The sequence below is a fragment of the Canis lupus genome, chromosome 21 (assembly GCF_048164855.1).
Source record: "Canis lupus baileyi chromosome 21, mCanLup2.hap1, whole genome shotgun sequence".
Taxonomy (NCBI): Eukaryota; Metazoa; Chordata; class Mammalia; order Carnivora; family Canidae; genus Canis; species Canis lupus.
Genome location: NC_132858.1, coordinates 48273952 through 48287547, shown reverse-complemented (window position 1 = coordinate 48287547; position 13596 = coordinate 48273952). Strand labels below are relative to the sequence as shown.

The following is a 13596-nucleotide window of genomic DNA, read 5'->3' as shown; positions in this document are numbered from 1 at the left end:
GGCCACAAAACTCGGTTGCCCATTCTGCTCCCCAGGACAACTGGAAGTTCATTCCCCAAAGCGATGAGGAGTGTGCTGGGGACAGCTGTACAATGTCACCAGGAAGTACAGGACTGGCCTGTTATAAAATGATGGCGGGATCTTGAAATAATAAGAGGACAGCTGCTGGGGCTCCACTGTCAGAAGCGAAGTGGGTGCTTGAGCGTACTCACAATATGGTGCTGGCTTCCCACAGACCATGAGGAAGAGAAGGGACGGTATGCCAAGAAATGGCATTAAAAGCTACCCTTTTAATGACCCGGCCTCAGTTGTCACTGCCACAACAGCCCATTTGTTGAATATGAGTCACCACGAATGGTCCACATTCAAGGGGAAGGGACAAACATCTTCTTATCATTGTAACTAAAAAATCTGTGGGTTTAGAAGTCATAGTTCCCAAAAGGGAACAGTTTCACCAGGAGGCATGAAGCTAGATAAGCTACAGCTGCTGCCTCATCTCTGTTGGCCTTGCATCAGTAGACCAGTGAGCAAGGGAAGGGGTTGGCAACCTGGCCCTGGGGACGCTAAGTCACCTAGGGTGGGAAGGTGCTAGCTGTGAGTCAGAAGAATCTAGAACAGCTATAGAGGAGGGACATGATGTGCCTCAGTGTAGGTCCCGAGACCAGATACTGAAGCAGGGTTGTTTTCCATCTCACGGACACTTGTGTATGATTCTCCCTGGAGAAGCAGCCACCTAGGATGCTGCAGGAGCTTTACACAGTTGGTGTCCACCCACCACATGAGGAAAGTGCCCCCGGGCCACACAGTGGTGGGCCGTGGGGGATGCGGCGTGCATCCCGGACACACAGCCCCTCCTGGCCTGAGGCCTTCATTCCTCCAGCTGCTGGAGCACTGCCTGCCCTGGCCGGCAGCCAAGTCTCTCTAGGAATGGCCCTTGGCTGACAGAGCAGCCTTCCTCACAGCTAGTACCTTCCTCCCTGGGGACAGCCCACATGTAATGACTGGTCTGATGGGAAGGTGCGAAGCCCGGCCCCTTGCTTCAGTTTGGGACACCTCTGGAGGGCTCACCGCAGCTCCAGAGCTCCCTGGGGAATCCTCTGCGGCCTTGCCACTGCTCCACTGCGATTTCCCTTCTTCCTCTGACCCAGCTCCTTCCTCCCCACTCCCCTACAACTGTTGTTCTCCCCGGCATACCCCCCTTAGGTCTTGGCCCAGCTCATATTGCTCTTAGTGCCTGTTTCCCAGATAATCTCACTGATGACACCACTGTTAGCATAGTGGTTCCTGTGCTGTGCTGTCACTTTGCAGAGATCATCTCTCTAAACATACTCAATGTTTATGGCATGGCTACTAGCAGCATCCCCATCATACGGATGAGAAGTCAGAAACCCATCTGCCGGGGGGATCCTTGAGTGGCTCAGTGGTTTAGTGCCTGCCTTTGGCCCAGGGCGTGATCCTGGAGTCTTGGGATCGAGTCCCGTGTTGGGCTCCCTGCCTGGAGCCTGTGTCTCTGCCTCTCTCTCTCTCTCTGTGTCTCTCGTGAATAAATAAATAAAATCTTAAAAAAAAAAAAGAAAGAAACTCATCTGCCAAAGACAGAGTAAACGGTAGTCAACTTTAAACTCCGATCTGTCTCTAGAGCCCAGGCTCTTGGAGTCTACCTTTGAGGTTCCTTGATTTCATGGACCGGAGACCATGATATTATTTAGCATAAATATTTTGTCATATTCCGGGGTGCATCCCATAAATGACATTATAGATGTTAGCTTTGCCTAAAAACTCAATGGTTATAAAAGACACACTGGTTTCTTGCTCACATTACCCGTTGGCAGCTCTGAGTGGTCTGACAGGCTTTCCTTTGTGCATCTTCTCCTTTCAGGACCAAAGCTAAAGTTCCAGTCCCTATTTGAGTATGTCCTTCCTATGGCAGAGGGAACACTGTGGCGGGAAAGGTTGTATCGGTCACATAAGCACATTGGTCTTCAAGCCCGGAGAAGGTAGCGGTGATGTGTGCTTCATTTCCTGGCAGAGGGAAGTGGATGAGCATGGACCATAATGCGATCTTTTATACCAGAAATCCATGCCAGGGCTATGGTCAATCAATAATCCATTTTCACCATTTAATCGGAATTCAGAAATCACTACCGTGATGCATTATGTAATGCATGGTAAAGGAATATTCCAGGTGTGCAGAGGAGGTTCAGTAGAACCAAGAAGCGACGCTGTGGTGGCGAGGGGACACGGTGAAGAGAAGTGTGGCAGTTTTGCCAGACCAGCCTTTGTGAATTTGCAGGATCCTCGTCCTCCAGGTTGGGGACGTCCTCCACCCAGCGAGCATGTGGAGGTGTCCGCGAAGGCAGGATTGCCATCACAGAAGAATGCAAAGAAGCATAATTGAGTTTATTTATTTATTTTTTTTTTAGTTTTCCAAGAGGTTTCTGGTTTTATATTTTTGATGTGAAAATAGTGATTTGGAAATACCTTTTCCCCCCTGTGTCTTGCTTTCTGTCAAATTTGGTACCACCGAGACCCAATGAATGCTACTTGGTGAGCTGCCAAACTAAACACATCCCAGCCAAGCGCCTAATAATGGAAACAAACATGTGGTGGGAAAGCGTCTTAGGGATGTTTTGTGGAAATAAGCTCCTGATGAGCCTGCAAAAACGATTATTTCTTCTTCATTCCTTAAATCTCAATAAATTATATTAAATCTGCTAGCTTTCTTTTGTTGTAAGTAATTTTAATTCCAAATGGTTAGTTTTGACTATTCATTTCAAAGAGTTAAAAAAAAAAAAAAGGTCTGTATCTTTCACAGGGAAGCTCATGTGTTATAAGGAAGTTCCAAAGATGGGATTTTTTTTTCAGAAATATATAAAACTAGCGTTCTATTTATTTTATTTTATTTTATTTTATTTTATTTTATTTTATTTTATTATTTTTTTTATTTTATTTATATTTTTGCTTTCTATTTATTTAACTGTATTTATATCTGTTGTACTAACATTATACAAAATTTAATTATTATTAATTTAAGTAGTACATTTAATCTACTAGTACATTTAAAAAAAATAACTGACCCACTTTACCAATAATACTTGTACTCTTTGGTTTTATTTCAGAAGTTCAGTTTTATTTTCTTTTCCCCTAATGATATAAATTGATTCATTTTTTTCAGTCCCTATTCATCATTTATTTATTCAAGAGATATTTGTTGATTTTCTACTTCTATCCGGCAACGGGGATTCAGTACCATAAGCACTATGGGGACCTGGAGGAAAACTGGTGACATTTGCAAATTCTCTATTCATTTGATTAATATTGATACTGTCATCATTCTACAGAAATGAGTGTCCAATTCCATATGTGCACCCTTATCCCTCCATACTGATGCATACACTGACTCAGACAGCTCTTCTTTACTTGGGAGACTCAAATTTGTAATTATTTATATGAATATCATTCTCATTGAGCTTCGAGAGAGCCAGGAGGATTGTCCATGACAGCCAATGCCTTTTTCTTTCTGTAGACATGTGTCTGTCTTATAATCCTCTATGCACTGGCTAGAAATACAATTATTTAGAAATTAATTAAAGTCAAGAAATTACTTTTTCAGAAACCTGTCACGAGGCCAAAATGTTAGCCTTTGGACTTAAAAATAAATAAATAAAAATAATAAATTAATTAAAAAAGTAATTTCCTGAAGACTATTTTGTTTTTAAAAGAAAAATGGTCAGAAGACTTGAATTTCCAAAGTTTTGCAAGTTTAGTAACTCACAAGGGGGAATTCTCTCCACTGTACAGACTTCTCTTTTCACTTCTCTGCTGCCACTGAGACAATCCAGCTGCATTCAAGGGAGGGTGAGGCCAGCTCCTTGGAGCTATGCAGAGCTTTCATTTACGTCCCATGTTGTGTTCAGAGAGCAGAGTCATGGCAGGTGATTCATATTCATTACCTCATTGCTCAGACAGGCTACCTGGGAAGTCATAAGACATTTGCTGGTGAAAATATTACATGGGTCAATATTCACATGCAAAGTTCAAAGAAAAACCAGCTCAAATCTGGGTGGGGATGTGTCAGATTCAGAACAAATAAAATTATGAGTTTCTAAGGAAATCTTTTAAGGTGAAAAGTGCAAGAGACAAGGAAAGATCATCTTGATCTTGTTTTCTAAGATGTCATGGAGTGCCCTGTCTTAAATATTCCAAGTTGCATGGTGCTTGAATAATACTTGTACTCTTTGGTTTTATTTCAGAAATTCAGTTTTACTTTCTTTTCCCTAATGATATTAACTGATTCATTTTTTCACTCTCTATTCATCATTTATTCATTCAAGAGATATTTGTTGATTTGCTACTTCTATCAGGCAATGGGGATTCAATAATAAACCTTCAATCTCAAGAGCTATATCACTAAAACAATATTTGGTTGCAAGAAGTGCTAGTGAAGAAGTAAACAGTGATATTGGAGGGAGTAAGAAGTGGAGGTAATTGGAGTAGGGGATGCTATATTATAGGGTGTCAAGGGATGACCATAAAGCATGAGAAGGAACTAGCCATACAGAGAGCCTAGGGAAGGGCATGCCAGGTAGAGAGAACCTGGCTCTGGTTGGGGGGCTCTGAGATGATCAGGGGGTGCCCTGAGATGATCAAGTGCTTGACAGGTTCTAGGAACAGAATGGATCCAATTTGGTTTGAATGTAGGGAGTGAGGTGAGACTTAGATTCTCCTTTAAATGCAATAGGAAACCCCTGGGAGGGTTTACGTAGGGAGTGATGAGATCTGATTTTCATTAAAGTAAAACCATAACATTAAAAGACAACCTCACACCTGTCAGAATGGCTAAAATCAATGACACAAGAAACAACAAGTGTTGGCAAGGATGAGGAGGAAAAGGAACCCCCGTGTAGTGTGGGTGGGAATGTGAACTGTAGAAAATAGTATGGAGATTCCTCAGAAAGTTAAAAATAGGGGCGCCTGGGTGGCTCGTGGTTGAGCATCTGCCTTCAGCTCAGGTCATGATCAGGTCCTGGGATCAAGTCCCACATCGGGCTCCCCACAGGAAGCCTGCTTCTCCCTCTGCCTATGTCTCTGCCTCTCTCTCTGTGCCTCTCATGAATAAATAAATAAAACCTTTAAAAAAATAAAGTTAAAAATAGAACTACCCTACAATTCAGCAATTACACTACTAAGTATTTACCCAAAGAATACAAAAACTCCAATTCACAGGAATATATGAATCCCAATGTTTACAGCAGCTTTATCTCTGATAGTCAAATTATGGAAGCAGTCTGAATATCCATCAACAGATGAATGGATAAAGGAAATGTAGTATATATACAGTGGACTATTGCTTAGCCATAAAAAGAATGAAATCTTGCCATTTGCAGCAATGTAGTTGGGACTAGACAGTATTATGCTAAATGAAATAAGTCAGAGAAAGACAAATGCAATATGATTTCACTCGTATGTGGAATTTGAGAAACAAAACAAATAATGAGAGGAGAAAAAAAGAGAGAAAGTCAAACCAAGAAACAGACACTTAACTATAGAGAACATACTAATGATTACCAGAGGGGAGGTGGGAGGGGAGATGGGTTAAATAAATGGTAGGGATTAAGAGGTGCACTCGTGATGAGCACCAGGTATTGTAGGGAAGTATTGAATCACTAAGCTGTACACCTGAAAGAAATATTATACTGAATGTTAACTAACTGGAATTTAATAAAAACATAAAAAATAAAGGTAGGAAAAAAGAAAAAAACAAAATATGCACAGAAAAACCCCCCAAATCAGGCCATACCCCGAAATCACTGGTCTTTCACTTGCTGCAATTTTCTTTTGTATCAGAGAACCCCTAAAGACCTGCATATGTGCTCCCAAGTTTCCAGTTCTTGGGGGTCTACCCTCCTCCAACACCCACAAAAGCCTCCTTGATTACACTGTGGTTTCATCACTCCTGGCTCAAGATGATCTTTCCATTGGCATGATGGTCTACTTCCTGGAAGGAGTTGTTACCTTACCAGTTTTTCATAATGTCAGCTCTTCAGTTGGCTTTACCAATGCTCTTTTTGCTACCTTCTGTCAGTGCCCTCAATCAAGATGGAGCACATATACTCCTTCCACTTGTGTTCAAATGTGTGAAAGTATGAGGAGTGTGTAGGACAGGTTGGCCTGGGACCCAGCCCTGGGCAGAGAAATCTAATAGAGTACTATGGTGCCAAGGGTTGAAGCAACCTGTCCATAGCAGATACATTGAAGACACACACTTTCCAGTCTGGAGGAGAGGTAGGATCCAAGGGCATTAATTTGAGTTTTTGCAATTCCAAGACTGCTATTGAGGATACTCTCAATGTAACTAGTAAGACTTCTGAATCAAAAACTATATCTGAGAAACAGTATATCTTTTTAGGTTCCTGGAGTATACTGGGGGAGGTATTTGTAGGTGGTGCTAATAGATGTGCTCAGAAATGTCACACAGGATGTAGGTGGTCAGTGATGGTGATGCCATGGATTTCCACCTGTGAAGATGGAAGTCCAAAGGAAAAAAAAATATCTGTTGGATTTGGTGGAAGTTCTTGGGACCTCTGCATTTTGGAGGGTGGAGAGCAATCCTATGGCTCACTATTCTTCCCAGAGGGGAATTTATCTATGGTGTCCATCCACTCATCATGAATTTAGTCCTGGGTTTGACTGGACTGGGACTGCTCTGCTTGGCAAACTCTTCCACCCTTCTCAGGGAAGATATAATTGTAGCAGGGAGAAACTCTGTGATTCTCTCTAGACTTAGAAAAACACAATGAAAAGGAAAAACACAACCAAAAGGTATTTTGGTTAGAGTTGCCTTAGGAAAAATTATTACAGGGAATTCGTGGAAAAACATTGCTTTCCAATTTCAGAACTACTCAAAATATTGGGTAGCTAAATATAAAACACTGTTCACAATCCTGCAGGTCCTGGGGCCTGGCTAAAAGCGATGGCTTCTTTCTCTGTCTTTTTTTTTTTCTCTCTCTCTCTCTTTTCAATTTTTTGGTCTTAAATCAGCCTTAAAAGCTTAACCAAAGATAATTATCAAACAAGAATCTTAATTGTTCTCCTAGCACAAGTTCTTAGTTAATTTGAAAAACATGCTTGGTGTTAATGAAATTTCCCTCTGAAAAATAATGGCTGAAATGAAAAAAAGGAATGTTTCATGGCTTGAAAGAGCTCACAAATGCATCTTTCAGGAAATGTTTTATAAAGTCTGTGAAAATCAAAGGAACATTTCAATCACCCAGCGTTCTTGGCATGGATTATAGAGTAAATAACTCCCAGGATTTTGTGTGTTAGACTGGAAGATCTTGCTCTTCGTGCCCCTAAAGATCTAATCAACAGAAGGGAACTGAGATTGTATAGTAAAATTTCTCAATTGAAAGATGCTGGGGCTTGAAATTCACTTCTAGGCAGAATTATTAAAATGTATTCTTTGGTGATATAACTTTTCTTTAATACTTTACCCTTTTCTCCTTAAAGCAATGAACAGCAATAAAAATACAAAGAAAAAAAGTGCGGAGGGATGCAGTGAGTATCCAATCCTTTCTCTTCCTTTTTTTCTTGCTTTACATAGATATGCAGTTGATTCTCCTTATCTGAGGCAGGTATTATTCTAGAAAGTCACCAAAAGTGCTGAATTAGTAAACGCAGAGCCATTGTTCCCGGGAGAAATGCAAGGGTCATTCCTACAAGCCTCTGGCCATCACGTTTTCATCAACAGATCAATACAGGTTTTAATACTGGTTTTAAGTGTGTTTCTGTTTAAAGGCACCTTATTTAAACTACGTTGCTGATTCATTAGCCTTGAACTCCTGGCCAATAGCACTATAATTCATAATTGAATGAAGCTTATTTAGCGCATATTTGGAAAAGAAAGATTCAGAATGTTATTGTGTAGATTTCATGAACTATGCCGGCACTTGGCATAGGTAGGTCCTCAAGATGCTTTGAATTTCAAGAAATCTGTAGCTCTTTATAGGCTGGTCAAGCCCTCGGGCTGGTCTTGTCTAATACAGATCCCTTTACCTGGAAATTTTTCGTTGCCCAGAGGTTGATTAGGATCCTGCTTTCTGGGAATTATTTGGACGCAATTAGGCCTAAACCTTACACAATTTTCCTTTGAGAAAGATTAAAAAAAAAATGGGAATTCCCCTTTCGTACAAGGATCATTGTGAAGAATCAAGCCATGTGCCCTCCGTTGGGAGGTGCTGATGAAAGGTGCTAAACTTCCCAATTTATACCTCCTGGAATGTTCTGATTTCCAGGAGGTCAGAAGACAGTTCCTAGTTCATTATAGCATATATGGGTAGCTTGAGGGACTAGAAATCTGGAGATGGAGGATTCAGGAAAAACTCTTTTCTCCTTTTGACTAAGTTCACTCCTGCTTGCTCCCTCCCACCCCAATTATAATTTCCATGAACAATTTTCCTCCTCTTCACTCAAAAGGGAACAGCACTTGGCCTTCTTGACAGTGACTCAAAATGAAATAAAATGCGTAGCTGACTTTATGTAATCAAGCATAAGGTCTTTTTAGGTGAATGCATTTTACCTGAAATGGATTTCCAAGAGAAGCAAGCCTGGAAGACGTAGGATGGTCTGGCTGGTATAAATTACTGGATGTCTGTGTTCTGTTTTCTTTCTTGGCACAATGATGATAATGATAACTCTTCTCCTTGATCTATCGTTGAAGATTCTACATTCAAGAGTGCCATCTTTAAGAGGGTACAAGCCACTAGAGGGGCCACATGGCTTCTGTATCTAGAGAACATTATTGATCCCCTGAAGTGCTGGAAGAACAGCTTGCACTAAATTGAACTAGTTACCCTAGACCTCCTATGTTTTTGGTGGCCACTACTTTCCCACTAACCCCTGATTCAGTTTCCCCTGGCTTGCACAAGGCAAACACTCAGTCCTCTTTCAGTGGTTTGCCCAGTTGTTACAGGAAGTCTGTGGAGCTGTGTTTTGTGAACTAGCTGATAGTTCTCACACATCTTTTCAATCCGGGCCCTTTCATTGACCTCTACTGCTGCTAAAGCCATTTAATGTCGGCACCTAAACACTCAGAACACCTGTTGTGTTCCATGTAGACATGCAGGGGTTCCTTCCACCCCTTGGTCTCCTGGACTTAGGAGAACCATTGCTTGTCATATGTACCTTCCTCCCATTTCTTTTATAAATAAAGCCTGAGGAACACCATCCCTCCTCCTGCCCCTGCAAATAAGCTTCTCATCCACTTTGTTTCCCTAGTATATAGATGCCAAAGGCTACCAACCCTACTGTAGTTGCCTCGACTTGTGGGAATCCTAATGGGTGATTACAAATATTCTCTGGATGAAGTCCCTGCTTTAGGTGTTAACATAGATAAAGATCATTTCCTTCCCCTCTGCCCAAGAAAGAAGATATCAGGAAATCTGTCTCCCATGTTCTGAGACATTAGGTATCATTGTAGTTTGAAATGGCTTTCCAGGACCTACAGTATAGAAGCAGAGTTATTATATATGGATTTTCAATACTCTAAAAAAGTCATCCCACCAAAAAAAAAAAAAAAAAAAAAAGCTCCATTCAGGAATATATCTGTCTGTTTTGAATACAGGGTTTACATGCAACCATAATGAGTTTCTAGACATAATACTAACAAATTAGAAACTTAGACACTAAGGAGAGGAAGGTTTGGTGAAATAAAAGTAGTTAAACTAGAGTTTGATTTCTATATAGATTTTTCTGTATCATTTGTGATTTCTATACATTAGAAATATATATATATATATATATATAAGTCAGAGAGTACATAGCAGAGATGTTTTGGTGAAAAAGAGGAAATCTTTGGCTTGTCTCTTGGGTATGGCTGAAGCCCTAGGTTTCTAACTCTGGTGATGGAAGAAAGTTCCACCAACCCACAGCAAACTGAGTGGCAGAAATTATCCTGTTTATTAGTCAATGCTTTCCTCGCTCTTTGCTTCTGGGCAACTGTGAGAACTGGACTAGATAAGCAGAGAAAATAAGTCAAAAGTATGTGAGTGCTCTCATTGGGACTACTCGATCAAACTTTGTAGAAAGACTTGTATTCAAATAAGAAAGTCAGTAAGTAAAAGTAAATGGGAATGTTCAGTCTTATCGTTTTGCAGGGCTAGTGCTTCCCAAACTAACCTACACGTGCGTCATTTGGAATCTTGTTAAAATGCTAATGCTGATTTTGTAGGTCTGGGGTGGCACCTGAGGTTCTGCATTTCAGTAAGCTGCCAGGGGATGTGGATGCTGCCGTCCAAGGACTACAGTTTGAGTAGCTGGAGCTAGGGGATGTTTACCTTCTCTTCCCCTTTTTGGCTTCCTCTCTATGGTTATGTAGCCCCACAACCAGGACCTCTGAGGTTAAATATGAGAACAAAAGTAAAGGTAGCAAACTTTTGCTGTTACTTATTGGCCATTCCAATAAAGACAGTGAGTGAGTCCTAGTGTGTTTGGGCTGTGTCATAAGATACCACAGGGGAGGTAGTTTATGAAGCAGAGAAATGTATTGTTCATGTTTCTGGAGGTTGGAAACATGGATCAGGGCACCAGGATGGCTGTCTTCTGGTAAAGGTGACTTTCCTGTTCCTGGCTGGTGTCTTATTGCAATGTCCCCACATGGTAAGAGGGACTAGAGGTCTCTCCAGAGCCTCTTGTGTAAGGCACTAATCCCATCCAGGAGGGCTCCACCTATGACCTCAGTACCTCCCAAAGGCCTGTCTCCTAATACTGTCACATTCGGGGTTAGGATTTCAACGCATGGATTGGGGAAGGGAGACACAAACATTTAGACCAGAGCATGGTGGGAAGAAGGTACTGCAACAATGTTACAGTTTACAGGGATTACCTAGGGATCCTGTTAAAATACAGATTCTGACTCCATAAGTAGGAATGGAGCCTGAGACGCTGGATTTCTATCAAGCTTCTGCATGACACTAAAATTGCTGCTTGAGCTGTGAGTAGTGAGGGTCCTAACAAACGATGGAGCTTACAACTCACCCATCCTTTTTCTTTCTGTCTGCCTTGGTTGAATTTTCTGGAGAAGATCGAGGGAAAAGCAAGAGGCAGAAATCTTAATTTTAGTTGCCTGGGATCCTTGCTAAGATTCTGTGGAGGGGAAGGTGAAAAGAAGCAGGTGGGATGTTAGTGTCCATTTCAGGAGGTAATCAGCCAGGTTCCCTTTGATTTAAGCTCTTTCCCACATGGGTTCATTTGCTTGTTATTTCATGAGGCTTGTGCCTGTCCTGTGGCCCCAAAGCCCAGAGGTGTCCAGACGGGTCGTCACTCTGCTACATATTACAGGCCACTTAGAAGGCTGAAGACAAGTAATTTCAACCCAGGGAATTCCCTTCATGACCAAGACTGCCTCTTCTTCTTCCCACTTCGAATGAATAGAAGTCAGCAGGACTTTCGTCACCTCTCACTTCTGTTCAGTTCAAGTTTCTGTCTGCACATGTGTGCACATATCATTTGGAGGCAGACGGAAAGGCTGGGTTAGATCACCCACCACTCCAGGGACGCTCTTCATTTCCTAGACTGGCAGTGGCAACGTAGTGCAGTTTTCCATATGTACCTAAGCATTTTTCCCTTTGAATTCATCACAGTGCATCCTGACCCCACACCCTGTCACCTCCCCACCACTGTGCAGCTCCTGGCTTCAGTCTGGGCTCCAACTCTTGGACACTGACTGTTGAGGACCAACCATGGGGTCATGTTCATGAGTCTATTGTGACGGTTCATCCATTGCTTACTTTTTCATTACATACCCCGTATACTTCCAGACGATCTTTTGTTTCTGTGCCGGACACACATATATACACACATCAGTTTTCTCTGTTTACTTCTTCTGAAATCATATTGCACAAGCGTGAAAGCTGAAAAACATCCCACTTCCTTACCAGCCAGTTGAAACTTTCCTGATGACAGTCCGAAGTAACCACAATAGGCAATGAGTTAACATTTCAGTTGGGAGGATTTCCCCACCCTCCTCTCCTGTCAATGAGGCATAAAGTTCCCAGCTGATTTCTCCATCTGGCCCCACCATTCCTGGAAACCTGCTTCTAAAGAAGTCAACGGGAAGATGTGAAAGAGGGGTTTGCCTAGGCATAGGAGGTGGAGGCGGGGGGCCGATGTGGTCTAGTGGCTTTCTCGTGGAACCACACTGGGAGCCTGCTGCCTATTTTTGAGTATTACCACTAACTTACTATAGGGATGCAAGCTCCCAAGTTCTCAAAGTAAAAAAAAAAAAAAAAAAGAATACAATACACAGGAGCTGAAGTTCCTCATTAGAAATATTTTGAGCATGAAAATGTCAAGAATTGGCCTCATACATAAAAATCTCAACTGACTTTGGATAAAAATATAAGCCACAATTTCAATAGGAAGGGCTTCTCTAAACACACTTATATACCTACACCATATAGAAAACAGCCACAGCAAGATCTGATTTCTTTTTTGAAATTTTTTAAAGAGTCACTTATTTATTTTAGAGAGAGAGCCTGCCTGTGCCGAGGAGTAGGGGGAGGGACAGAGGGAGAGAATCTCAAGCAGACTCTGTGATGAGTGCATAGCCCAATGTGGGGCTTGATCCCATGACCCCAAAGATCATGACCTGAGCTGAAATCTAGAATCAGTTGTTCAGTCAGCTGTGCCTCCCAGGAACCCCAAGATCTGATTTCTTAAATGTTAAAGGGCAGGCATCTCTCACTGTTCCCTACTCTCTCTGAGCATTGATCCAAGAGGGTAGGCTGCATGTTAGTTTTTCCAAACTGGGTGAGAAAAATTCCGAGAATTATAATTTTTTTCTGCAAAGCCACCTGCCACAGTAAGAGGAAGAATGTACTAAAATGTACAACACCAACAGCCAACCCTTAGTGACGTGTCAGTGTAGGTTCATCGATGGCAACAAATATACCCTCTGGTGGGGGTTGTCGGTCATGGAGGAAACTATGCATGTATGGGGACATGGAGTATATGGAAAATCTCTGTACTTTCCTCAATTTTGCTGTAAACCTAAAACTGTTCCTAAAAAAAATAATAGGTAAAAAAGTTACTCAGAGAAGATCTTTAAAAATCTGTCATCTAATTTGTGCATAAAACTAAGTCAATCCTCAGTCCCCTATTTGAATTATGTTCAAAACTTTGGTGAAAGTTACTTGAGCAATTTTTCCACATAGATACTTTACTAAGAGAAATAATCAGGAGAAAAATTAATAAACTGTGCAATTAAAAAATAATATCTTCTTTTAAGTTCAAAGTATTATTCTATGTCATGAAAATTAGGTAACATTATTTAAAAATTCACAGATCTGATATTAGATAATTTCCCTGAAATAACAATAAAGGTTTTCTGGAAGACTTTAAAAAGTTGCCCTTATTTCCTTTACTCTTTTAAATGTATGAATTCAGTCATAAGGCTTTATTTCAAGGTCCAAAGGCTGTTGAGTTCCCCTAAAGCTACAGATGTTCAACCACTAGCTGGACCATTAATTCTAAAATGTCATTGTTGAGATGGCTGCGTCAAAATCACTTAGAAAATTTTTAAAATTTTAGATTATAAGG

General features: G+C 41.3%; 1 long non-coding RNA gene across 1 annotated transcript in view; it reads right to left on the bottom strand.

Annotated features, from left to right (window-relative positions):
* LOC140613158 (uncharacterized) overlaps positions 1-13596 on the bottom strand; it is a 111355-nt gene that overhangs the window by 5727 nt on the left and 92032 nt on the right. Inside the window, exon 5 of the long non-coding RNA XR_012014318.1 lies at positions 3776-3970. This is a non-coding gene — a long non-coding RNA (uncharacterized lncRNA). The remainder of the gene's footprint in view (positions 1-3775; positions 3971-13596) is intronic.